The sequence below is a fragment of the Tamandua tetradactyla genome, chromosome 15, assembly GCF_023851605.1.
Source record: "Tamandua tetradactyla isolate mTamTet1 chromosome 15, mTamTet1.pri, whole genome shotgun sequence".
Lineage (NCBI taxonomy): Eukaryota > Metazoa > Chordata > Mammalia > Pilosa > Myrmecophagidae > Tamandua > Tamandua tetradactyla.
The window spans coordinates 64658997-64686601 of record NC_135341.1 but is presented as its reverse complement, the minus strand read 5'-3'; the positions used below and the strand labels follow the sequence as shown (position 1 = coordinate 64686601).

Sequence of the window (27605 nt, the reverse complement as noted above, 5' to 3'; positions counted from 1 at the left end):
AAATCTTTCAATAAAAAAAAATTTAAATACCCTAAAATCCATGATTTGAAAAATATCCACATAACAACAGGCTCAGTTCCTTACCAAATTCCTTCGCAAGCCCTTTCTGGTTGAGCCTAACTCCTTCATACCCAAGATATTAAATGCAAACACCCCTGGAATAAACAAGTTATGCCTCAAGACTAAAGTAATTTTTTAAGAACTAGACCTGGAATTTTTTTCCCCAAAAGATGGTGAGTTTTATGATGTCTTGTCTAAATAGATTGATTTGCTCCCAGATGTTCCAGGTGGAGAAAGACTAGAAAAAAGGACACGATGTCAAGGTCAGTTCAATATAATCTTCCCCCTCATTTTCATCTTTACTATCAACGTAGAGAACCACACACTTGCTTGCAGAACTGAACCTGAAGGCTGAGTTTTCTTCTGTTTTCTTTGGCTCAGTGCAGTTCTACCATCTTGATCCTTCTGGCCACTTTTCCTTTCGGACTCCTTCCACAGACCTTTGCTCTCTCCATCTCCTGGACCATGGATGGAATTCCCACTTTGGTCTTTGGGACACTCACCCCATCAGCTTTGCCTTCTTTTGTCCTTGCTGGGACTACCTCAGATGACTGAGATGAAGCCAATACTACTTGTAGGAGGTTGTTGCTCTGTGTCTGAACTCGGAGATGGAGCAGGAGAATTCGAGCTCTCTCCTTTGGTGGAAGGGCTGGCATTACCTTTAGAGGCTGATCAGGTTTGCAAGGTGTGGAAGTTGGAAAGGACAATATTCTTCCTTACTGAGTATTTCATTTTCTAGAGACTTCTCAGTCACTCTCCTTCATACATCCTGATCTGACTGACTTCTGCCAGATGTGGCTGAGGTCCTGGTCTGAGATGACTCTCTTCCTGTCCTCTCCTGTTCCTTTTCCTGAGTTTCTTCACTTTGCCAGCCTGGGTATCTCTCCCAAAGTTGTTCTTCTAGTTTTGGCTCATCCAGCTGATGCTGCAATTTCTCCTGTTCTTTCTATAACTGCTCGTCTACTTCTTGTTCTCTAACAGCTGTATCAACAGGCTTTACCCTCCAAAGACAGAAGCTGCTCAACTGGACTGGGAGGTGCTAGTAGAGGAATCAGCTTCCTTAGGAGTACTCTTGAGACTTTAGATTCAGTTTAGGTCTTTGGGATGGACTTTTATCATCATGCCTATAATTCTCTCCAGAGTAATCATCTCTGGGGCCCAATAACAATTGCCCATTTGTCATATTGTTCTAATGGCAGGCCTCTCCTCCTCTATGTCATCGTCCCCATGGTACACACCACCACATGCTCTGCTGCTGCCTGTCAGGACCCACAGCCTCTATCAGAGTCTCTACTCCATCAGTCTTCATACATCTGGCCCCTGTATCAGTGCATATCCTGGTGTGGACCAACATGACACCCTCACAATACCTATCTCAACACCCTCTCAATACCCTCACAATACCCATCTTGATATCCTCATGATAGCCATCACGATAGCCATCTCAATACCAGTATGAATCATAACAATTGTGATACTCATCTTCAAAGCTGTCATCACCTCTTCTAGTCATCACAGCAATTTGTGATAGGACATGCCCTCCAGTTTGTATCTGTTTTAACAGAATCCCAATTTTTATCTCAGCCAAAAGAACAACCATCATTGTCTTTATCCTGTGCTTGGTCAGCAACAGTCACTTAAATTCTCCAGCTCAGGGCACTGAGCAGGGAATCCAGGTCCTCACACTCCAGTATTATCAAATCCTTTCAACCTCTCTGGATCTTTTAGTTCATGTGATAAATGCATGTACTGATATTGAGTCCTGTAAAGAAACCCTTAACGGAGTTTCTATCTTATCATAGGGCAGGTTCCCTAGAAAAGTAGTGTAGTGTGGTGATTTGTGGAGGACAGCTCAGGTCCACACTGGGTTTCTAGCAATTGTGGGGCCATGGGCAGGATGGAATGGTCAATTGGAGGTGCCTATACACATCGTCTTCATGACTGTGCCAGGTGATTGAAACTGCTCCTTCCAGATCCTCTGTTTCATCAGTTCAGCTGACTGGATTGGGAAAATAGGTGCTTTTTCCACCAAACTCCCCCATCCTCAGCTAGGAAGTCTGTTAGGAAGATAGTCTTTCCCCTTTTCCTATTTTTTTCTCTGAGGCCACATGTTGGGAGAGGGAGAGAGAACACAAAGTGAAATTCCATTTTATTGCTTTAAAATACAGATAAAAACCAAAAGAGACAAGTTCTTCAGGATTAAATATGATAAATTTGAATCAGTATCTTAATTTTTTCAACTTTATTGAAGTATAATTGATGTCCGCATATAAGTGTAAATTTGATCAGCTTTGGCATATGTATACACTTCTGAAAACATTCTCACATCAATATTACATTCCGTTACTCTCAAAAGTTTCCTTCTGTCTTTTTGTAATCCATCCCTCCTTCCATCCCGACTCCAAGCAACCACTGATCTGCTTTCTGTTACTATGGATTTTTCTTTCTACATTTTCCGATATTTTTGTTTAGTTTCTTTTGCTCAGCATAATTTTGTTGAGATTTATCCATGCTGTGAATAAACAATAGCTCATCTTTTTATTGTGGAGTAGTATTTCATTATGTAGTGTGATAGTTAGATTCTGTTGTCAGCTTGGCCAGGTGAAGGCATCTAGTTCTGTTGCTGTGGACATGAGCCAATGGTACATGAACCTCATCTGTTGCTGATAACATCTGCAGTCAGCTAGGAGGTGTGCCTGCTGCAATGAATGATGTTTGACTTAATTGGCTGGTGATTAAACGAGAGAGCGCAACGTAGCACAGCCCAAGCAGCTCAGCGTACCTCATCTCAGCACTCGCAGCTCAGCCTAGGCCTTTGGAGATGTAGAAAGAAATCACCCCGGGGAAAGTTGTTGGAACCCAGAGGCCTGGAGAGAAGGCCAGCAGAGACCATCCTGTGCCTTCCTACGTAAGAAAGAACCTCAGTGGAAAGTTAGCTGCCTTTCCTCTGAAGAACTAACAAAATAAATCCCCTTTTATTAAAAGCCAATCCATCTCTGGTGTGTTGCATTCTGGCAGCTAGCAACCTTCAACAGATTGATATACAACAATTTATTTATACATTCATCTGCTGATGATAGTTGTTTCCAGTATCTTAATTTTTTTTATGTACTTAAGTAGCAGATTTTTAGGAATACAAACCTGCTTAAAAATAGTGTGTTCTCCCTGAACTCCTGATTACTCTTTTATGAAAGAGTTGATGCTATATGTTCACCAAATCCTGCTTCATATTTCTTGTTCCTGGGATCTTGGTAAATAGGCTTCTCAGGCCCTTTGTGTTAGATGGGACTACATGACTGGTTTTAGCCATACAGTGTGAGTAGAAGAATACCATTTTCCAATGGAGGCTACAAAAAGCCTGTGTGCAATTCCCCAGTCTCTTATCCCCTGACAGTGAGTGTGGAGACTGCCATTGAGGTGGTGAACCCTCAGTGTGAAAGCAGGTGAAGTCACTGAGTTACTAAATGAAGCAGTTGCCTTGGAGAATCAGTTGACCTACAGTGGACTTCATGTCAGTGAGAAATAAGATTTTTTTTGAGATTGAGGGGTTGTTTGTTACTGCACCACAAGTCTAGACTCTCCTGACCGACACACTTCTGTTTAGCGAATGCTTTTTCTATGGATACAACAAGGAAATGTTCCTGGCTGAATTTCAACCAAAGCTGAGTGGAGTCCAAATCAATGAGGTTTTCATTATTCAAAATTGTCTAAGAAAGCAACTGAAATTATACAGCTACGCTTATCCTTGGTACATGGAAAAGAAATATAAATATTCAGAAGAGGCATATGGGGATAGGGCAAAGAAGGGAAAGGAAAAAATATTAAGCAACTCGCCTACATTAATTATTTTTTATTGTCACAACAGATCTCTTAGGAGATATTTATAGTTTCATTTTTACAAAGGCGAGAACTGAGACACACAGAGTTCCCCCCGGATTCATAGCTGGTAGGTACCAGTGTAGGAATTAAAATCTAGGTCTGGCTAACTCCCAACAGCCTAATAGCTTGTTCCATCAGCTAAGGAAATGAAGAAAGATGGGAGAAAAAGAGCTTCAGCCCAGCACCCCCTCTACCCCAACCACATACGAAGGCCAGCTAACGTGTGCAGGCAGAAGCGAGCCGCAGTCTAGCTCTGGACAGAGAGCCATGGCCCAGAGCCAGAGTCCGCCCAGCTTTGGCCAAGCTGCTGCACTCAGGTGGAGGGTGGTGTGGGGGAAAGTGTGTGACTTCAAATCAGAATTCCGGGTCTGAGACCTAACTGTGCCCCTTGGGGATTCTGTGGCTAAGCTCAAGGACACTTAACCTGTCCAGTCTAAGAGCTCTTCAAAGTAGGGGCAGTGGATGGAAAGTAGATGGAAACCCTTGAAGTGCCATGTAGGCGTGGGCTTGTCTCAGTCTCTTCTGCCTTCACATGCCCTCTGGGTGACCTTCAGGGCACCACCACAGCCCTCAAGTCCCATGGCGGGCACCAGATAGACTGGACAGGCGCCTCTCAAAGAGCCGACCGGGTGGGGTGTCATTATCCTGTCATTATCCAGGAGCCCCTGGTCGCTGCTGCCATCAGGTTTCAGTGAACATTGTGCAAACTTCAGGTCTCCCATTATTATTAGTAAGAGAAGACTTGAAGCAAATCTCAAAATGCTCTGAGGCTGAGAACTGCTTCATCCTAATGCTCGTCTTCTGAGGAGTCCTGTCTCCTTGTTCAACTTCCCTTCCAAAGAACACAGGGATGGGAACTGGGTCATGTATGAGGCCCCTCATGCATCAAGAAGAGTTGCCCATTTATGTGGGCAAGGCGCCATGCTGAGGGAGGGAGGGAGCTATGGTTCCAATGCTCTGTTAGGTTCCCCAGCCCAGGGCAGAGAAGCTCAGCTAAACATATTACAGTTAACAACTAAGCGTCTTGCTTTTACATAAATCAAGCCATAGCCATATTATGTATTATATTTATGAAACTGCTGCCTTTGTGGATTAAAAGCAGTTCACCCTAATATATTTTATCATTTGACAGCTTCCAGGAACTAAAATGTTCTCTCAGTAGTTTTAATATTTCTTTCCCCATTGTTCGCTACTTTCTCCTTCAAGAACATCCACTATGAGCAAAAAGAAGATGAAATAAGATACACCCTAAAGTAAAATTTCATCTTCTTCAATAATAAATAAAATGTAACTTTTTGCATATTAGATACATGGAATCCTGCTAAATGCTGGGAATAGGAAAAGGTTTACAACCATAGGAGTTGTCCTGTTCTCAGGAAGAAAAGAATAAAAAAGAAGCAAAGCTGTTAGGTTGCTTACATTAAGTAATCTGAAAAAAAAATATGAGAAACAAATTAAGCATCCCCAGAATTTCTATATGGATTGATGGAAACATTTTGGTAATGGATGAGGGTGATTGTAGCACACCGTTGTAAATATAATTAACACCACTGGAATTATATGTTTGAATGTGGTTAAAAGGTGAAACTTTAGGTTGCATGTATGTTACCAGAATAAAAATAAAGGGGGTGAGGAGATGCGAGGTAGTTCAGTGGTAGAATTCTCGCCTGCCATGCAGGAGACCCGAGTTACATTTCCTGTCCATGCACTTCCCAAAAAACAAACAGCAAACAAACAAAAATGCAACACATGGTGCTGCAATAATGGGATACTCCCATGGAAAAATAATGAAATGTGACCCTGCCATACAGCATACAAAAAATACAAATAAAGGGGAAGAACATAGGACTTTACCCAACAAACAGTGACGTTTAATGCAAACCACAAGTGATAGTTATGGTTTATAATATAAACCATAACTATAATAATGCTCTTGAATCAATTGTAACAAATGCAGTACACTAATGCAAGATGTCACTAATAGGCTGGTATGGTAGATGAAAACTCAATATTTTATGCTTGATTTTTCTATAAGCCTACAACTTCTTTAATCAAAAAAATAAAATATAAAATTAAGCATTCCCTCCCCCAGCCAAGACACATCTCTCTGAACCATGTGAATAATAGAACTAAAGAAATGTAATTATGTGACAAAGATCCTGGTCTCTGGATTTTATTATTGGGTATTTTACTCCATAGAAACAAAAAGCATTGGTCAATTACAGATGTATTGAAGCATAAAATACTGTACCAAGGCTGTGATTATTCAAGTGTGGTTTCTGAGATGCCTGAACCCTGTTGGCTTCATTTTAACTGCCTTTAATTCCATCCTCCATGGCACTTCTAAGCTATTCAAGTACTTAGCATATCCATGTATTTAATAACAAATTATTGGATCTATTATATACTTAAGTCCTTCCTATGACCATATAATTAGATCCCTGGGTCCTTTAAAGGAGAGGAGCTTCATATAAATAGAGATAACACAATAAAATCGCCTTGGCTGGCCTGCCAGTGTGTTTTACATTTATAGCACCCAGCGCTGGAACCCAGTAGGCATTTAAGGAAAGTGGGTATTGATGATTGGGGAGTTTTATATTGAAGACATTATTAAATTCATTCAGCCTCATTGTAAGTCAGCATAAAAGAATGTTAAATATAAATTGATGACATTTTAAGAAACTCTGAGGTAAAGTAAATAATGGGATAATTTTATAAGAGCAGTTATAAAAATCCTGGTCACAAACTCCTAGAGATAAGGAAAAGTGAGTTTAATCCTAGACTCAATTACCACAGGGGAAAAGAGAGAGAGAAACCAGGTGAAACCTTAAGCTGATAATAGGCTACAGGAAGCGAGGGTCTTGGTTACCTGGTATAAATAAACATTAATTACGTATATGAGATTGTTTGTTTGGCATAGAGGCAGAAAAGTCTTTCTGCTGATACCACTCTGGATCTTCCTGTCCCTCTCCATGCTTTTTCTCCTTTCCTTTCCTTTTTCTTTTTTTCCAAGCACTTATTTTCTTTTTAATATGATTTTTGTAATATGTAATTCAGTGCTTTTAATTATACTCACAACGCTGTGCTACCATCACCATCATCCATTTCCAAAACTTTACAATCCACCTGCATAGAAATTCGGTACAACTTAAGCATTAACTCACTATTCCCTACACCTAGCCCTGCCCCTCGTCGCCTATATTCTAGATTCTGACTCTCTGAGTTTGCTTATTTCATGTCAGTGAGATCATACCACATTTGTCCTTTTGTGTCTGGCTTATTTCACTCAACATGACATCTTCAACCATGTGGTGGCACGAACCAGAATCTCATTCCTTTCTAATGCTGAATAACATTCCATTGTGTGTACACACCACATTTTGTTTATCCTTTCATCAGCTGAGGGATGCTTGAGTTGCTTTCATCTTTTGTCAACTGTGAATAATGCTGCTATGAACATCAAAATGAAAATATCTGTTCCACTCCCTACTTTCAGTTCTTTTGGGGATACCTAGAAATGGGACTGCTGGGCTAGATGGTAATGCCGTCCTTAGCTTTCTGAGGAACCACCAAACTGCCTTCCACAGGGGCTGCACTGTTGTACATTCCCACCAGCAATAAACAAGTGCTCCTGTTTCTCCACACCCTCGCTAACATGTGTAATTTCCTGTTTTTAAAAGAGTCAAACTAGTGGATGTGAAATACTCTTCCTAGTGTTGATTTCCAAGCACTTATTGTTATCGAAATAAAAAAACATCCATACATGTTCTAAATTAAATTCCCACAAGCAAATTTCAATTAATCTTCATCATTCACTTTCAAAGCTCCAAAGGTCTGTGTACTACTTTCTATTTGCTTGAAATTAAAAAAAAAATAAAACACAGAGTAAAAACATCAGCACACCCACCTCCCAGAATGAACAAATATCAACACTTTGTTATTAAAAAAAAATAATTAAAAGCAAAAGGATGTTACAGATAAAATTAAAGCCCTTTTGTCCCCACTTAGTCTCACCCCTCCCTCCCAAAGGCACACCTGATCAACAGTTTAGTGCATGTCCTTTTAGTTCTTGTTTTATACTCTAAGGACATGCATACGTGTTATAAACAGTGTCCACTATTGCTTCATTACTATTTTCTATTCATATACATCCTCCTCTAAGTTGCTTTTATTTCCCCATTTTAATTAATTTTTTACTTTTTTAGTCATTTTAATGTATTTTTCCCTGTGCAAGAAGAAATAGCTAATAAAGTCTAAAGATATAGTTTCCTTTATACATAACCCTTTCCTGTAAGTTGCTTCTATCACTCAGCATTGAGAACTAACCGTAAAGGTATGTATAGACTGAGTTCATTCCTCTTAGCTTCCCTATAATTTCGCCGCATGAACTTTCCTCAGTATAAGATTCCTTCCCATCTTGATGGCCCTTTAGGTTGTTTCCAAACAGTTTCCAAACTCCTCCATAGAGTGCAGCTGGGTCCACCTTTCCAGGGTATTGCCAAATTGCTCTGCCAAGTGGTAAACAAATTCACACTCCCAATAGCAGGGTAGGAGAGCTCCTGTTTTCCCACCTCCTCGCAAAGCCTCCGTTTTGTCAACCTTTTGATTTCTGCTAATCTGATGGGCGCTCTTTGTGGTTTTAACTTTCATTTCCCCAATGAGTGGGGAGGTTGAGCGCATATTTTTTTAACCATCCAGATGTCCTCTCAGGCACATTGTTTGTTCCTGTCCTTTGCTATTTTTCTATCGGGTTGTCTTTTTTCTTACTAATTTGTAGTTCTTTGTATATTCTGAATCTAATCCTTCATACGTTTGATTGGTTGCAGATATCTTCGCCTAGCCTGTCAATGGTCTTTTAACACTCTTATGACAACTGTTATAGTACAAGTGTTTTTCATTTTGATGAACTCAGATGTATCCATTTTTAAATTTGAGTTCTGCTTTTTGGTGTCATGTCTAAGAAATCCTTGCCTGTCCCTAAGGTTATTACAAAACTATCTCACAGTTTTTGGTTTATTCACGTATAGTTCTTCAGTCCCATCAGGAATTTATTTCCATATGGTGGAGGAGGTGGGGATCTGATTTTATTTTATTTTTTCCACTTGGATAACCAGCCATCCTAATATCGCTGAAACACAGAGCCGTGGCTATCACGTCCCAAACCCTAAGTGTACTTTGCATGGTCTCTGGGTTCCCTACCTCTTCTACCTAGTTTATCCACACAGTTGTTGAGATGCAGTAAGTCTATGAAGCAGTTATTTAATTTAATTTAAATTTATGCAAGAAGTGTTAAGTAATTTTTTGGCTTAAGGAAAATGCACTGAAGAAGGTGAGGACTACACTTCTGATTGGGTTTAGTAAATGTTAAAGAAAGAAAGAATTAGATTAGGAAGGGTTGGGGGTGTGGGAGAAAAGGACTCAAATTTGCTTAACACCTAAAATGTGCACGGCATAGTTCTGGCCTTGAACTTATTAACTCATTTTTTCTTCTTAGTAGCTTTTTTTTTTTTTTTTTTTTTTTTTGCATGGCAGGCACCAGGAATCAAAGCCGGGTCTCTGGCATGGCAGGCAGGAACTCTGCCTGCTGAGCCACCGTGGCCCACCCCTTAGTAGCATTTTGGAATAAGCTTTGCCTTGTACCCATTTTAAAGATTAGAAAACTAGAGACCCAGAGGAGTTAAATAACTTGCTCAACATCACAAAAACTAAATTATTAAATTAAACAGAAAGTTAAATGACTTTACTCCAAGTGGGTAACACAATTAACACTTAAGAATGTCTGTCTCCAAAGAGCTTGACCTCTTTGCGTTGCCACACTATTTAAAGAATGTTCAGAGGACATTCTAGAAAACAGATGCTCAGAGAAGAGAAATCACTTTTACCCCAATTCACAACCATTGGGGGTCAGAGCTAGGAGTAGACCATGACCTTTAGAGGGGTTCACATTTGCTGAGCAATTGTTAATGTGCTCCAATGTGTTCATGTGCATACATGATCTCATTACTTCTACAACCATCCTGCAAGGTAGGAATTGCCATTCTACAATTGCAGACCAGGAACATGAAATTCAGAGAGAATAGGCATTTCCAAGTTCACAGTGAAACTAATATGCACTACCAGAGCTGCAGCTGCCTGTATGCCTTCTCAAACATTAGATTAAAAAGACATCCTCTAGGACCAGATAAGTCCTGAAACCTAGAGGGCCCAGCCACTCCAGAACATCAGCTAGTTCCATCTTCCTACCCTGTATTAGTGACAGCCCCTTCCAACATGAAAAAGTTAAAATGACCATAGCCCAAACACCCCTAAAGAGTAAGATAGAATGATCAAAGATGATGGTGGAGTTATACAGAGAAGGTAGGGTTTAATAAATGAGTATGATTGCTAAATCATTATACTGATATTCTTTTAGTCTTCAGTATCTTAGAGCAGCTAGAATTGTAGCTGCTAAAACTGTGGAGTTGTAATCCATACCAAACTCTGAAATCTGTTCTAAAACTAATTGTTGTGCTGTGCTTTGAAATTTATTGTTGTTTTGTATATATGTTATTTTTTACAAAAAAGAAAAAAAGTCAATTGTGATGATAAAAGAAATATTTATTCCTTCTAGCCTCCTATATTCTGGAGCAGCTAGAAGGAAATATCTGAGAGGATGGTATGGTAGCCCATGACAAACTCTGGGATCTCTCCTATAACCACTTGCTGAAGAGTGCTTTAAAAACTATTGCTTCGGTGCCTACCCATGCAAAAAAAAAAAAACAAAACTATTGCTTCTTTCTTTCTTTGCTTTGTATATATGTTATATTATACAATTTTAAAAATAGAAAAAAAAAAAAGACATCCTCTACCCCTCCTTCCAGAGTAGACACAGCCTGGCAGAGTGCAGGCTGGATTTCAGCCCCATGGAACCCTCTGCCACGCATCCCTTATGCAGCAATGACCTGCTGCCTTGAGTAGTTACAGGGCTGAAATAGGTTGGTCTGATTCCAAAAAACTTGTTCTCCTTTTCCTACATCCCATTATTTTAGACTAGCAATTCAGACCCATTTCAGCTTCCCAGTGGAAGAATTAACTAGGTAATAACAAAGAATTGTTACTTTGTGTATAAATTTCTACACTTTATTTAGCTGTAGCTGCCTGCAGTTAATTCATATTTGATCTACCTGTTCAGGTAGAAAATTCTGTTGCTTCAAAGTGCATCACTATACACTAAAGCCAACATGTGAATTGATGCACTGATGAGCTCACAGCCTTATCGAACTTTCTGTGTGCTATGTGAGAAGGAGCATGGCAGGCATGCCAAGATCATCATAGTCAGATCACCTAGGAGAGGATAAATTTGTGCCCTCTGTAATTAGTATGGTGCTAATTTTAAATTTATAAATTACCCATAAGTGGTCCTCAGTGGTATATAAAATTGAAAGGTGATGAAAAGAATTGCATTTTGGGGTTATCTCACAGGCACTAGAGATGTCACTTTGAGAACCACTTCCTTACAAAAAAAAGAAAAGTCATACTATGTTGGCTTTCTCTGAATTCCCAATAGAAATCCTAGTATGGAAATCTTCAGGAGCATTTGTTATTGACTGCATACCTGAACTAGTCCCCGTTCTTTCCAGATGTCATCAAATTCTCTGAGCTGTACAAGAAGTACAGATAAAAGTCTGAAATGACTGTAGTTCCCTCTCATATCTAGAATGAGGTCATCAGGATGTAGAACTAGAATGGGCTATGAGGATTGGAATCAAATTATCCTAGAAAGGAATGATAAAACCATTGTTACAACTGTGCCAGAAATATGATGAGCTAGAAATGGAGGCAAGTGATTTCATTGAAGTTCTAGGAAAAAAAGGGGGGGGTTCTATGTGTCCTAAAATCAGACATTGTTCTCGAAAGACCATGTTTAATAGCTGAGTGGAACAAAGTACAAAATGATGTCTTGGGGGGAGAAATAGAAAACCTGAAACTGGTAACTGCCTACTCTACATCATGGCTTTTCCTGACTGAGTAGCTATTGGCTCAAACTTAAACAAAGACATTTACTACCACATTGTCTTTTACCTGACCTCTGTCAGCCACTTTTGCTAATTTCTAGAGTTGAATTCATCCATCGGGCAATCCTTTAAAGAAAAAGGCAGCAGAACGACAAACTTTGCTCTATCTTTCCGGGCAAAGAGGCAACAATTTCATTTTCTTTTTGGAGAGGGGAGTCTCTTTTACTTTCTCCTCAGTTCCCACCGTGGCCAAGAAGAAAACGTGCAACACCTGGCTTTGATGATTCAGCTATTCTGGGACACCAAATTCAGTCCTTCAGGATTCCTTTTTCTATTCACACTGAATACCACAGCTTTCTTTCTCGGTAATAAATGCCCCTTTTCTAATTCTCAGTTTGCTGCAGTTGGCTTTGCATCGGCCACATTTTCCAAGTCAGTCTGGGTCCCCCTGGGCCCTCAGCAGTACCTCAACCTGATCGGGCTTGGCCCTTGTTTCTTTTAGTCACTGGTGTTTTAAGAATAAAGGTTGTAAAAGCCACTCCCTTGGAAATTGTTAGCATAATCTCTTTCCATGGGCTGAATTTTGCAGTCCTTTGGTATCCTCATCTGTAGCAGACCAACCCAAAGCTCCAAGCTGGCTTTTATGAAAGGCCTGGAATTGGTTCAGGGCAATGAGCACGAAAACTTGCCATCTCTATTAGCCAGAAAAGTTGAGAAAATATTTCTTCCTTTATCTTGCCCCTCCCACTAAATTCTTATCTCACCAAAGGTTTAAAAAAAAGCAGCAGAAGAAGTAAAATTTAATTCATCTTGATTAATATGTGCCTCTAGCGTTTTTTACTGTTTTGGCCAAAGAAATCCTCCCATCAAATAATAAACAGGCCAGATCAGGAAAGAGTCATCTTGCCGACTTTCCTCACCGTAATTTTGTCGGCAAATCTTATCTGACATGAAGAGATGTGAAAAGTCATCTGGGGCAACCATTCAGTGGATGCCTAAATGTCCTCTAGGTGGCAGTGACTCTGAAAACTGGCTGCACATCAGAATAATGGAAGGCGCTTGGTCAAATAGAAATCATTTGTCCTTACGCCTGTGAGATCTGGATTCTGTTGGACTGGGGTGGAACCTAGAATGTTTATTTTGAGTAACATCCAAATGATCCTAATGCAGCTACTTGACAGAACAGTTTTCTGTGGGAATGACCGCATGGTATCATAGTGTTTGGGAGCTTTGCCAAGTGTCAAAAGTCTTTGCTTTCCCGGTGCCTACCCATGTTAAAAAAAAAAAAAAAGAAAGCCTTTGCTTGATCTTCTCTGGCACCTCGCCTCATTGCCCTCCAGAATAGCAAGATTTGAGCAGCTCAGACTGCTGGAAAATTCTCCCTCAGTCTGAACAGAAATATTTCTCCTTACAACTTCTTTGAAATGATTCTACTCTTATCCCTTGGAGCCACAGAAAACCAATCTCATCACTGATGCACCACCAGGTATTTGAAGATGGTACTCATGTGTCTTTCCTGAGATCTCTTCTCCAAGCTAAACATCCTCTCACTCCTTTAACAGTTCTTGTGTATATCTGTTCAGACCTTCTGCCCAGGAGATTTCCTCTCCTGCAGAGAGAGCTGACTGTAGACTTTAGAATATAATAGACGTAAATTTTAGTAAAAACTCTTCTCACTAAGTGTGGCACTTGGGACTGGATAGTTAGCCTTTGTGAACCTCAACTCTGTCCTCTGTAGAATGGAGATGAAACAGGTTGGTGGTTGGGGTTTGGCCAGAGCCTGTCACACAGCCTGTCCCAGGTCAGACCCCTTCCACCTTCAGCTTTGCCCATTTCTCTCTGAGACCACAGTGGTCAAAGCAGCACATTACAAAATGTAATGTGAGCCACATATGTTAAATTTTTTTTTCACATATATGATTTTAAATTTTCTAGTAGCCACATTCAAAGAGTAAACAGAAACAGATGACAGAGATTTTAATATAATATTTCAATGTAATCAATATTAAAAACCTATTCGTGAGATGTGTTATATTCTTTTTCTTCACTCTAAGTCTCCAAAATCTGGTGTGCATTGGACTCTTGCAGCACATTTCAGTTTGGACCAGCCTCATTCAAGAGCTATATGGTGCTACATATAGCACTATTTTTGACAGTGCAGGTTTAAATATTTATCTATTCCTAATCTATGCTTTACTTCTCCACTGTCAGGAACCTCATCCCTCTGCTCCTGCCCCTGAGAAGTTTTAACTGTCTGTGGTGTTTTGAAGCTGCTTGTACCCCAGAAAAACTTGTTTTTAAGTCTTGTCCATTCCTATAGGTGTAAGCCCATTCTAGTAGGACCTTTTGATGAGCTACTTCACTCAAGGTGTGACCCACCTCAATCGGATGGGTCTCAAACCTATTACTAGAGTCCTTTATGAAAGAATGAAATACAGAGAGAAAGAGAGAGCCATGGAAGCAAGAAGCTGAAATCAAAAAAGAGAAGGGAGACACAGTAAACACTGCCATGTGCCTTGTCACATAGCAGAGGAGCTAAGGATTGCCGGCAGCCAGTCTTCATAAAGAAAGCAGCACCAAAGTGATGCCTTGATTTGGATATTTTTCCAGCCTGAAAACCATGAGTGAATAAATTCCCGTTGTTTAACCCTACCCATGCCATGAGATCTGCTTTATATAGCCTAGGTATCTGAAATACTCTCTCTGAAGGTTAATTTTAGGCCTAAAGCACAATTCCTCTCACAAAAGGCATTAATTTTTAAACCCTGAAATATTCATTCAGTTTTCTGTACTCATTTGTAGAGCACCAGTACCAGCTAAGAACTGGGGCACACTGTCATTAACAAGGCACAGTCCCTGCACTCAGGGAGTTTAGAGTCTAGCTAAGAGATATATGCAAAGAACTATAAAATCAAGGCAGAGTTACTGTGCACATAAATATATGTGCAGATAGATATATATATAATGAAGAGACTTTTCTTTTTGTCTTGACCACTGTTTTGATTTGTTAAAGCTGTCGGAATGCAATTTCCAGAAATACGTTGGCTTTTACAATAGGGATTTATTAGCTTATGAATTTATAGTTCTAAGGCCATGAAAATGTCCCAGTTATGGCATTAACAGGATACTACCTTTTCTGAAAAACAGCCACTGGCATCTGGGGTTCCTCTATCAGACAGCAATGCTCATAGACAGCATCTTCAGTTCCATCGCTCCTGGGTTTCGTTGCTTTCAGCTCCTGGTTCCAGTGGCTTCCTCTCTGAGCTTCTGTGGTTCTCTTAGCACCTCCAGGCTTTTCTCTCTAAAATGTGGGTGTTACTCTCTGAGTTCTTTGGGCTTTTTCTGACTCTTATCCTTTCATAAAGGACTCCAGTAAAGGATTACGACCCACCTTGAATTGGGTGGGTCACATCTCAATTGAAACAACCTAATCAGAAGATCCCACCCACAACAGGTCTGCACGCCCAGGAGTGGGTTAAAAGCTTATGGACGTTTCTGGGCTACAGAACAGCTTCAAACCTGCGCAACCACGGAAAACAGAATTCCTCTCGGAGGGTGGTTAGATTGCTGCTATATAAACTCCTCCCCTGCTTCACCCACATTCCCGGATCATCAGCCAGCTACACTCACAGATGCCTTATGCAAATAGTTATTTTCTTTGGCTGGGGGTGAGGCAGAGACTCAAAGAAGTAGCCGAGCTGATGCAGTGTGAACAGAGACAACCGGTGCTCTGAGGGAGGCGCTCATAGGAAGAGGAGAGGGTGAGCCAATTTCCACATCCCCACCCCTGCTCAAGCCAGAAATTCAAAATAGAAATCTCATGGAGGCTTTGGAATTTCATGGGTGATGAAACAAGTGTTGGAATGATCCTAACTTGGCCCGTGGTTCTCAAAGTTTGCTGTATATCAGAATCACTTGGGGAGCTTTTAGAACTCCCAGTGTCCAACTGCACCCCAAACTAAATCAGAATATCTCGGGGTAGGTCCCTGCACAAGTAGGTTTTAAAGTTTCCCAAAGGGTTCCAATGTGCAGACAAGGTTGAGAACCAGTGAGTAGTGCTTCTAGAATTATAAGGTGCATAGAAATCACCTGGGGATCTTACTAAATCACAGATTCTGTTTTAGCAGATTTGGGATGGGACCAAGATTCTGCATTTCTAATAGACTCACAGGTGAGGCCAATGCTGCTGGTGTAGAAAGTTAGCAAGGTCTAGATTTCCAGGAGCCAGCAGACCCCAGCTGTTACATAAAATGAATTTCTTTGAGGGTTCAGAGGCTAGAAAGTTTACTTCCACCCAGAAGGACAAGAACAAGGCTCAGGAAGAGGAAACAAAGCTGGAACATAAAGGACAGGTGGGATTTCAAATGATGAGGAGGAGAGGGGTACAGTCCAACAGGAAAGCAACCATATGTTGTCCCCACAGAGAGTCAGAAGAAAACCTACACTGTGTATTGGAGAAAGTGGTTTCGTGTAAATGGTAAAAGGTGGAAAGGCAGCTAGAAGAAAGCACTGAGCTAAGAAAGTTGAGGTGGAACTCGAGTTTAAGTTGCCACTGGGAAGCCTTGGAGATTTTTACTCAATTCTGCATTCTGGAAACCATCTAGTGACTTATCATTACAACAAAATAGCCACAAATAGAAATAGACCCACACAATTATGCACTGAGGACTTTGCAAACAAAGGACTTTGGGATGTGAAAATAGATTAAATAAATAAAACAAGATGAGTTTGGAAAAACAGCAAAATAGGTTATTACTTCAGCTAATGCTTCTGAAGTAAGCTGGGGGAGAAACTGACCAACTCAAAGTAGTAAAAATATGGAACACCTACTTCTCTTGGAAAGAAAAATGTAATTTCCCCTCTCTGACCTCCCCTGTTATCCTATCCCTATAAACTAGGGACAAAATCCTTAACTAATACCTCCAAGCAATTTAGCAGGCCTCTGAAATACAACAAAATATCTCATTTATTTTCCATATATGGCCCTTGACTATCTCAGTGTCCCTGCCTTCATGCCTTTGAGAATTTTAAGATTAGAATATCTCATCTTTCCATGACCCAGCTGCCCTCCATCAGTCAAACAGACCTGCATTATCCTGAAATTATAAGTTCTTTGTCGGTTTTCTGTAAACCTGCTCTGGTCAACCTCCAAGCACACAACTTGCCTCTCACTCTCTACCCTTCAGTTGTTTATGCTTGATTCATGTACAACATTGACTCTTGATTATTATTATTTTTATATATTGTGCTGGCCACATTTCAGCCTTCTTCTATGTGAATATCCCATTATCACAGCGCCATTCGTTGAGATTTTTTGTTTTCTGTTTTTTTGTTTTTGGCATGCATGGGCCAGTAATCAAACCCAGGTCTCCCTCGTGGCAGGTAATAATTCTACCGCTGAGCTACCCATGCGCCCTGGCAACAATAACTCTTTTTTTTTTTTTTTTTTTATTAACGGAAAGAAAAAAAAGAAAAAAAAAGAAATTAACACAACATTTAGAAATCATACCATTCTACATATGTACTCAGTAATTCTTAACATCATCACATAGATGCATGATCATTGTTTCTTAGTACATTTGCATCGGTTTAGAGGAACTAGCAACACAACAGAAAAATATATAAAATGTTAATATAAAGAAAAGAAATAAAAGTAGTAATAGTAGTAAAAAACAACAACAACAAACAAACCAACAAGCAAACAAAAACAAAAAAAACCCTATAGCTCAGATGCAGCTTCATTCAGTATTTTAACATGATTACTTTACAATTAGGTATTATTGTGCTGTCCATTTTTGAGTTTTTGTATCTAGTCCTGTTGCACAGTCTGTATCCCTTCAGCTTCAATTACCCATTGTCTTACCCTGTTTCTAACTCCCGCTGAACTCTGTTACCAATGACATATTTCAAGTTTATTCTCGAATGTCCGTTCACATCAGTGGGACCATACAGTATTTGTCCTTTAGTTTTTGGCTGGTCTCACTCAGCATAATATTCTCTAGGTCCATCCATGTTATTACATGGTTCATAAGTTTATCTTGTCTTAAAGCTGCATAATATTCCATCGTATGTATATACCACAGTTTGTTTAGCCACTCTTCTGTTGATGGAGATTTTGGCTGTTTCCATCTCTTTGCAATTGTAAATAACGCTGCTATAAACATTGGTGTGCAAATGTCCGTTTGTGTCTTTGCCCTTAAGTCCTTTGAGTAGATACCTAGCAATGGTATTACTGGGTCGTATGGCAATTCTATATTCAGCTTTTTGAGGAACCGCCAAACTGCCTTCCACAGTGGTTGCACCCTTTGACATTCCCACCAACAGTGGATAAGTGTGCCTCTTTCTCCGCATCCTCTCCAGCACTTGTCATTTTCTGTTTTGTTGATAATGGCCATTCTGGTGGGTGTGAGATGATATCTCATTGTGGTTTTGATTTGCATTTCTCTAATGGCCAGGGACATTGAGCATCTCTTCATGTGCCTCTTGGCCATCCGTATTTCTTCTTCTGGTAGGTGTCTGTTTAAGTCTTTTTCCCATTTTGTAATTGGGTTGGCTGTCTTTTTGTTGTTGAGTTGAACAATCTCTTTATAAATTCTGGATACTAGACCTTTATCTGATATGTCGTTTCCAAATATTGTCTCCCATTGTGTAGGCTGTCTTTCTACTTTCTTGATGAAGTTCTTTGATGCACAAAAGTGTTTAATTTTGAGGAGCTCCCATTTATTTATTTCCTTCTTCAGTGTTCTTGCTTTAGGTTTAAGGTCCATAAAACCACCTCCAGTTGTAAGATCCATAAGATATCTCCCAACATTTTCCTCTAACTGGTTTATGGTCTTAGACCTAATGTTTAGATCTTTGATCCATTTTGAGTTAACTTTTGTATAGGGTGTGAGAGATGGGTCTTCTTTCATTCTTTTGCATATGGATATCCAGTTCTCTAGGCACCATTTGTTGAAGAGACTGTTCTGTCCCAGGTGAGTTGGCTTGACTGCCTTATCAAAGATCAAATGTCCATAGATGAGAGGGTCTATATCTGAGCACTCTATTCGATTCCATTGGTCGATATATCTATCTTTATGCCAATACCATGCTGTTTTGACCACTGTGGCTTCATAATATGCCTTAAAGTCAGGCAGCGCGAGACCTCCAGCTTCGTTTTTTTTCCTCAAGATGTTTTTAGCAATTCGGGGCACCCTGCCCTTCCAGATAAATTTGCTTATTGGTTTTTCTATTTCTGAAAAATAAGTTGTTGGGATTTTGATTGGTATTGCATTGAATCTGTAAATCAATTTAGGTAGGATTGACATCTTAACTATATTTAGTCTTCCAATCCATGAACACAGTATGCCCTTCCATTTATTTAGGTCTTCTGTGATTTCTTTTAACAGTTTTTTGTAGTTTTCTTTATATAGGTTTTTTTGTCTCTTTGGTTAAATTTATTCCTAGGTATTTTATTCTTTTAGTTGCGATTGTAAATGGGATTCGTTTCTTGATTTCCGCCTCAGCTTGTTCATTACTAGTGTATAGAAAAACTACAGATTTTTGAATGTTGATCTTGTAGCCTGCTACTTTGCTGTACTCATTTATTAGCTCTAGTAATTTTGTTGTGGATTTTTCTGGGTTTTCTACAATAACTCTTAATCTTTGACTTCTGAGTTACTTTGGATGCCAAGCATCTGAGCCCCATTCCTAAATTAGGGGAAATCCCCACTGTATGTGTTTGGAGGGCAGGTAGGGACCACCTCCCATTACCCAAGCAGATTTTTGCTTCATTCCTGCCCCAACCATTAGTTTGTTGACACATGGATTGGTTTGGCAAATCAGACATTCCCACACACAGCTTTGAATCTGGAAGCTGGAGGCAAAGAAACAGAGAGAAAAAAATATCCTTTAAATAAATTCCTTCTCTGCTAAAGTCAGTAATAGTTGGCTCCCATTTGCTTGCAAAGTCAAGATGTTTAAGGTTGTCCTGGGAAGGCAGGCAGGGACGCAGCCCCAACCACAGCTCTCCGTGGCCACTGAGAGCCGCTATGGGCTGGCCAAACAGCCGGCTTTCCCTGGAACAAAGGGCTTTCCCTCAAAGGTGACTCTCAGAGCTAAAACGGGGCTGTTCTGAACAAACTGGGATAGCTGGTCACGCTGATCTGAGCCCTGTGGGCTTAAAAGATTTTGGCGCTTTACTCAGCTATAAGTAACTGAGGAATCATTGGCTATCTTGGAGAAAAGGAAGGACCCAGAAATGTCTTCTCCAGAGACAGGCTTCTGAAATCAAAGCTCTGAGGAAATGCTCAGTGGAAATCAGTAATTTTATAAGAAACTCATTCAAAATATTTTGGTGTGAACAGAGGTGGATTTACTGTGAAGGACGGAAGCTTGACCTTCAAAGCCCCTCATTTGCCCTGATGGATCCTGGGAGGGGCCCAGTCAATGGTCACAAAATCATATGTTTTTGCTTATTTTACAAAAGTAAGATTTTTTTTTACTGCAGTAGGTTAAGATGCCTGTATCTTTCCTTTCTTACTTCTCTTCCCCATTAACTATGGATATTGGAGTGTCCAAGCCATTTTTGGAAATTCTGCTAAGGAACATTAAGCTTGGGATACATTTAATTTGGGTTTATTGGAATGTATTTATGTAGGTACAGTCACTTGGTGGTGTAGTTAATTCATTGCTGGCTGTGCTGGTGTGGAAAATGCACATGCCGGCCTTGAGCATTTTATCTAATGTCACATGCAAGGTGCTTCTTGTACACCCAGGGAAGATGTATTGAATTATCCATAAATTTCAAAGCCTGAGAGAGGATGTGGGGAGGGAGCTAACAGAACACACTGAGAAAAGATGGGAACTGCTTGAAAAGACAACTGATGATCTCTCACGAAAGAGGAAAGAGCTGGAACAATAAACTATTTCTATCTACACAGGAAGAGCTTTTGGGAGCAGGCACATTCCTGTTTTGGATCCTTTATTTTGATCTCAAACTAGTCGAACTTGAAACTGCATTCTAGTTGGGAGTTGCAGCACGTTTGGTGGCTTGAGAGTACAATAGAAGCTAGTTACACGTGAGATAAAAGTTTGAGCAGTGTCCATCAATAGGTGCTAGGTTTATGATGTCAGAAATTATACTAGGCGACAGAGCATGTTGCAGTGAAGACAGGGCCCCTCCCCCCAGATGAGCTCATGCTTCTCACATCACATCCAGCATACCCCTACACTGCTAACAAAAACGGCGTTTATCACATTCTCTGTTCTTTGCTGCCTGGGAGCTCCTCAATGGCAAGGTCTTACTGATGTGTTTATATCAGCAGCGCCTGGCAGAGTGCCTGAACCCAAAGGTAGATGCTCAAGAAATGTTTGCTGAATTTAATTAAAATATCCCACTGGTTCTCTGGCCACTGTGACCTCCAATGTCCTAACTACTTAATCAAGATTAATGACAATAAGGTGCTCCTGTTTTAAAAGGCTTACAGAGATGCCCCCCAGTGCCTGGCCATCTTCCCTGGGTGGGGGGGGGGGGGGGGCTGGGACAGACACCTGGATATGGCCAAGGCTGGGGGCTTGTGGGCAGTGCCACAGAGGTGAGTGGCAGGACTTGCTTCCTTGTGTAGACGCCAAAGGAAGCAAGGTCAGTGCTGGGGAAAGGGGAGGGGAGGGGAGGAAAGGGCAAGCAAAAGAGAGAAAGAACAATTGTACTGAAGTTAAATACATGTATATCATCATTTGTGTGCATTTAAGTAAAATTGTATATAAAGATATCAAAACAAACAATTTACAAAAGCTCTTAGAGAATAATCCTAATGAATAAGTGGTGAGGAGAGCCCTTCCTAGGTGAGCTAACCAATTGCAATCAGTGTATGAAAACTACTGGAGTTACAGCTGAGGATGTGGGCTGTTAAATTAACTGTGTCCCAGGTGGGACATCGAGAGCTGAGGGCCTGGGGATCAGATCTGGGAATCGGCTGAAGAGGTGAGCCACGCCTTATTTAGAGCAAGAAGAGGTGTAGCCTAACTATAACACAATTATGTTAAAACACTGAATGATATAGGTCAAGCCTACTTAAAATTAGGCCTAAGAGTCACTCCCAAGAGAGCCTCTTTTGTTGCTCAGATGTGGCCCCTCTCTCCAGCCAACACAACAAGCAAACTCACCACCCTCCCCCTGTCTACATGAGACATGACTCCCAGGGGTGTGAACCTTCTTGGCAATGTGGGACAGAAATCCTAGAATGAGCTGAGACTCAGCATCAAGGGATTGAGAAAACCTTCTCCACCAAAAGGAGCAAGAGTGAAATGAGACAAAGTGTCAATGGCTGAAAGATTCCAAACAGTCGAGAGGTTATCCTGGAGGTTATTCTTACGCATTAAGTAGACATCACCTTGTTGTTCAAGATGTAGTGGAGAGGCTGGAGGGAACTGCCTGAAAATGTAGTGCTGTGTTCCAGTAGCCATGTTTCTTAATGATGATTGAACAATGATATAGCTTTCACAGTGTGACTGTGTGATTGTGAAAACCTTGTGTCTGATGCTCCTTGCATCTACCTTGTCAACAGATGAGTGGAACATATGGAATAAAAATAAATAATAGGGGGAACAAATGTTAAAATAAATTTAGTTTGAAATGCTAGTGATCGATGAAAGGGAGGGGTAAGGGGTATGTGTGTATAAATTTTTTTCTGTTTTCATTTTATTTCTTTTTCTGAATAGATGCAAATGTTCCAAGAAATGATTATGATGATGAATATGCAACTATGTGATGATATTTTGAATTACTGATTATATATGTAGAACAGAATGATCAAAATAGGAATGTTTGCATTTGCTTTGTTTTTGTTTTTTTTTTTGGTATTAAAAAAATAAAATTAAAAAAAAAGAAGAAGAGGTGTAGCAAAACGTCAGCCTGGATTCAGTTAGGAAACTGCTGGAATATAAGTAAGAAGACAAAGTGAGGGCAGTGAGAGTTCTGAGGGCCACCAAGGGAATGGATGGGGATGACGATGGTGACAGATAAAGTCAAACCCTCTGAAGCATGTTCTGAAATGGGACCATTCCTTAGGCTACATTCTTAGGGATTCATTAAAGTCAACTTCCTAGCTTTCTTGTCTTTCCTGAGGTTTTTCTATTGCTCTCTTTTTATTTCTATTATTATTTTTTATTTTGAAATACTTTCAAATTTACAGAAAAGTTGCAAGAATCATACCACAGTCATCAGTTGTCATTTGCCAAATTTTCTTTATCGTTTTCCCTCTTCATATACACACGTATTTGTTTCTGAACTGTATGAGAGTAAATTGCAGACATCATGTCCCTTAAGCCCCTGGACACATCAATGTGTTTTTCCTGAGAAAAAGGACATCATTCCACATAATTACATTGCAAGTATCAAAATTAAGAAAATGAGCATTGATACAATGGTGTTATCAAATACACAGTCTATCCCAATTTTGCCGATTACCCCAAAATATCCTTTATATTTAGCAGCACCATCAAATAGAACTTTCCACAATGATGGAAAAGGCTATTAAGCCCTTAAAATGTGACTCGTGTGCTGAAGAAGTCCATTTGTAAATGAAACTTAAATTTAAATACTGGCATAGCTAGCAGTCAACATGCTGGGCAGGGTAGCTGTATATCACATTCTCCCACCCCTCTTGTTGCACCTTCCTAGGTTTTAAATTAAAAATTCTGAAACTCAGAGACCTGTCAGGACAGTTTTCCTTTCTCAGAGATCACCAGCTGTTGACCCACCAACAGAACAGGAGCTGGTGTGTTTTTATCTAGCCTGTATGGTATTTTCTTTAAAAACTAAATAAGTTGACTGAGTTGTCTACATTTTAAAGACTGCAATTTCACCTAACATTTGGGATGTGTGGATCTTGTGAAGGGTTAGAAGGCTGAGTGACGCGGCCACCTCCTGCCCACATGGCTCTGCTTGTCCTTCGATGACGTTGTCTTCCTCAAGGCCCTTCACTGCCCCTACCCCAGGCTGGGCTTCTGCATTCAACCTGGTGCCCGCTGAGGTCTGATCCACGGTTGCCTTCATTTGGGCCTCATCGCCCTCGTCGGAACCTCACTCGGAGGGAAAGGCAGGTGAAGGCCCTGCCAACCTGCCGCAGATGCTTCCAGGTGGTGGTGCTGGCTTTTCCCTTGGAAAGGTGAGAGTGTGGATGTACCTGCTTCCTTCTGAGTGAAGTGATGTTCTTTTCTCTAAGGAGTCTCTCCACTCAGGCTGAATTACAGTAATTCCCTGTTACACAGACTTCCCCTGGGATTGAGTGAAAGGTCACATTTCGACATCTTGGTCAGGTAAGAGCAACACCTTCTTTTTAAACAGCGTCATGAGCTTGTCTGAATTCTGCTCCTGAGATGGTGCTCAGAACCCAAGTGTGTTCCTGGCAGGCTGCAATGCAAGATTCCCCTCTGAACACAGGCCTGAGACATGGAGGCGATGTTTGTTTGTTTGTTTGTTTGTTTGTTTGTTTGAAGGAACTTTTACTTTCAAAACATTTTTAGAGTTACAGAAAAATTGCAGAGTTCCCATACAGCTCACACCCAGCTTCCCCTATTATTATTTACATCTTCCATGAGTATGGTACATTCTTTATAGTTAATGAACCAATATTGAAACTTACTATGAACCAAAGGCCATTCTTTATTCTCATTTCCTTTGTTTTCCCCTAGTGCTCTTTTTCTGTTGCAGGATCCCATCCAGGTTCCCACATTCTACTTAGTTGTCCTATCTCCCTAGGCAAATCTTGGCTGTGGCAGTTTCTCAGGCTTTTCTTGTTTTTGCTGACCTTGACAGGTTTGAGGAATACTGGTCAGATATATTGTAGAATGTCCTTCAATTAGGATTTATCTGATGCTTTCTTGTGAGTAGACTTGGTTTATTTGGGGGGGGGGGGGGCGGTATGAAAACCACAGGGTTAAAGTGCCATCGTCATCACATCATCTCAAGGGCACATACTCTCCCCATGACTTACCTTGACCTCCTGGCTGAGGTTGTGTTTGACAGGTTTCTCCACTGTTGAGTTACTCCTCTGCCCCCCTTTCCATAGTGTTTACACGTGGGAGGAAGTCACTATGTGCCACCCACACTTAAGGATTGGAAAGTTATGCTCCCCTCCTCCATCAGTCATTCTGCATGGGAGATTTGTTTCTCTCTCCCATTCATGTATTTATTCAGTCATTTATATCAGTTTGGACTCGTTTATAACTCGTTCGGTTATAATCCCCTTCTACTCTATGTCCTTGCTCAGATCATGCCAGCGTTGGCCTCTGGGAGCTCTCTAGGTTGGCTCCTGTGTCTCTTTGGCATTACACTGTCATTATAAGGTTGTTTTGTTTTCTCTTGTTTGAGCACATCCTTTCACGCACTGTTCACCTTATTTCCTTCTCCAGCCCTCAAATCAACCACTTTTCCAAGGAGGCCTGGTTCCTTTCTAGAAATCAAGATCTGAGCACTAGGTGTGTGTGTTGGGTGTCTCTGCTTCTAGGCTCTCTCAGCTGTCAGAGCAAGAAAATGTGTGCATTCTAACCCCATGTATATGTGAATATTTCTAAAAGAAACCCTCCATATCTATATTAAGCTGGTAGAAATTTATCTTGTGAACTTTGAACTAATAAGCATTGGATGACATGAAAGACGGTGTCTTTAACCACAGTTTTATATTGGTAGCAACATGCTTCAAGCAGAAGTTCCTTATCCCTGCCCTCTGTAGAAGCTGCCCTCCACAGAATCAGCCACCTCTTCTTTCTAAAAGTTGTGGATAGCTGAAATGTGTTATTGAGAGGATCAGAGTGTCTTTCTCTAAAGAATGTTAGAATAGTCATAATGATCTGGGTATATTACACCCTGAGTAATGCTTATGAATTAATTTGGATGAAGACGGTGTAGACACCATCGTACTTGACATTGTGTTGGCCTGGTTGGCTTCTCCCAGTGATTCCCAAATCCATTCTGGTTCTCTCATAGTGACACTCATCTTCTGCAACCCCAGGAGATTTCCTTCCCTTCTGGCTCTAATGAGAAATTTTCTTTTGCTGTGCTTTGGAGAAAAATCTAATTTTTACTACTTTTTTTTTTTTTTTTTTTTTTTTTAAGCATAATGGTGCATCTCTGCTGTATAGAGACTCCTGGATTTGAAAGAATTTTTGAAATTGGAACCTCCTCACTCTGGGTTTTATTTTGCGATGGCTGTGCTGTGCGTACAGGAGTCATTGCTATGCAATTACCACTCACCTAACAACTGTGGAATAGAGAGCCAGGTGTTTGGAATGAATAAGTACACTAAGGCATAACTCCTTTACGTGGAATTAAAGGGAGCAAAAGGTTCTTGATAATATTTCAAGTTAATTTTCCACAGTGTCACTTAAAGACAGGAGAATAGTAGAAGAAAATGCAGTGGTCTGACAGCCTATTTGCCTGTCTCAAGGGCGAGATGGAGAGAAGCAAGTGAATTTGTACTTCTGTGCACCCGCATTTTTATAAAGCCATATTATGCAGGGTGCACTGTAAAAAAAAAAAGTCAAAGAGTCTTAGTAGCTGTTTAGACAGAAAGACAGCACTCCTTCCAGAGTGTCCATTTACGCCAATTTGCTGTGAAACTTTCCAAAGCGAGTAAGATATTTAATATGTTTTGTTGAGGAACGAAGCTGATTTGGTTTGATTTTTAATGTAATTGGCAAAGAAAGTAGACGGCTTACATTTTCCATTCAGAGCCCTGTGAAAACATGATTTGGGTCGCGAGGGACGTGGAGATCTGTGCCCTCTTGGCTGGAAACTCACAGCAGTTGTGTAGTGTAACTTCTCCTCTGGATTAGGCTCAGCAAATGTCCTTTCCTGGTGCTTGTTAGGGGGAGCCCCTCATTTACATCCCTGAACATTTTATTTTCACATATGGCCATCATGACTTTCAAAGCTTGTTCTCTTCTGGGAAAATATATAGAACTTGGGACTTTTCAGACACCCTTTGCACATGACTTATGCCAACAATCACTAGTCTAAATTAAACCTTAGATAGCCAGTATTGAACTGTATTTTATGTAATACAAAAATCTGACTGATGTAGGACATTTGGCTTTATGGAACCAAGGGATCTTTAAAGTCTGTGTGAGCTGTTCATTTGTAAATAGCACCAAGCCAAGCTCTTATCTCCCCATTTGAAGAGGGTGAGTGGGGAGACACTTTGAAGACTCCAAGCTTGGTTCAACCTGGGTGGGCATGGAAAACACAATGATATGACCTTTAGAAAGAGGGTTTCACAGTAGCCATATTTGGACGATTATAAGGTTATATATTTTTTGTGGGTAAAATTCCTATTTTCACGGGATACTAGCTGCTTAATTCAAACACAGGTTAGCTAGATATTCCCTAGTTGCTGTTATGTCTTTTTTTAATTTTTAATTTTTAATGCAATACTCTTGTTTAACTTCAAAATCATTTCAGCTTTCTAAACACACCAAGAAATAGCAGAACATTGCAAACTGTATTTAAGTACCGAAAGTCCTTGAACTTTTCATTGACACAGTGACTCTTCATTTTGCAGACAATGAAGAGTTCTAGTTTATTTTGAAACAAAATTTAAAAACTACAGCACAGAGGAGTGCAAGGGTGACTCGGTGGCAGAATTCTCGCCTGCCATGCCAGAGACCCAGGTTTGGTTCCCAGTGCCTGCC

General features: G+C 40.4%; 2 pseudogenes; both read right to left on the bottom strand.

Moving 5' to 3' along the window:
• Positions 1 to 298: 298 nt before the first annotated feature.
• On the bottom strand, positions 299 to 1370 carry LOC143656844 (eukaryotic translation initiation factor 4B pseudogene; annotated as a pseudogene).
• A 65-nt stretch (positions 1371 to 1435) lies between these two features.
• Positions 1436 to 23970, bottom strand: LOC143656843 (eukaryotic translation initiation factor 4B pseudogene; annotated as a pseudogene).
• Between the last annotated feature and the right edge of the window lie 3635 nt (positions 23971 to 27605).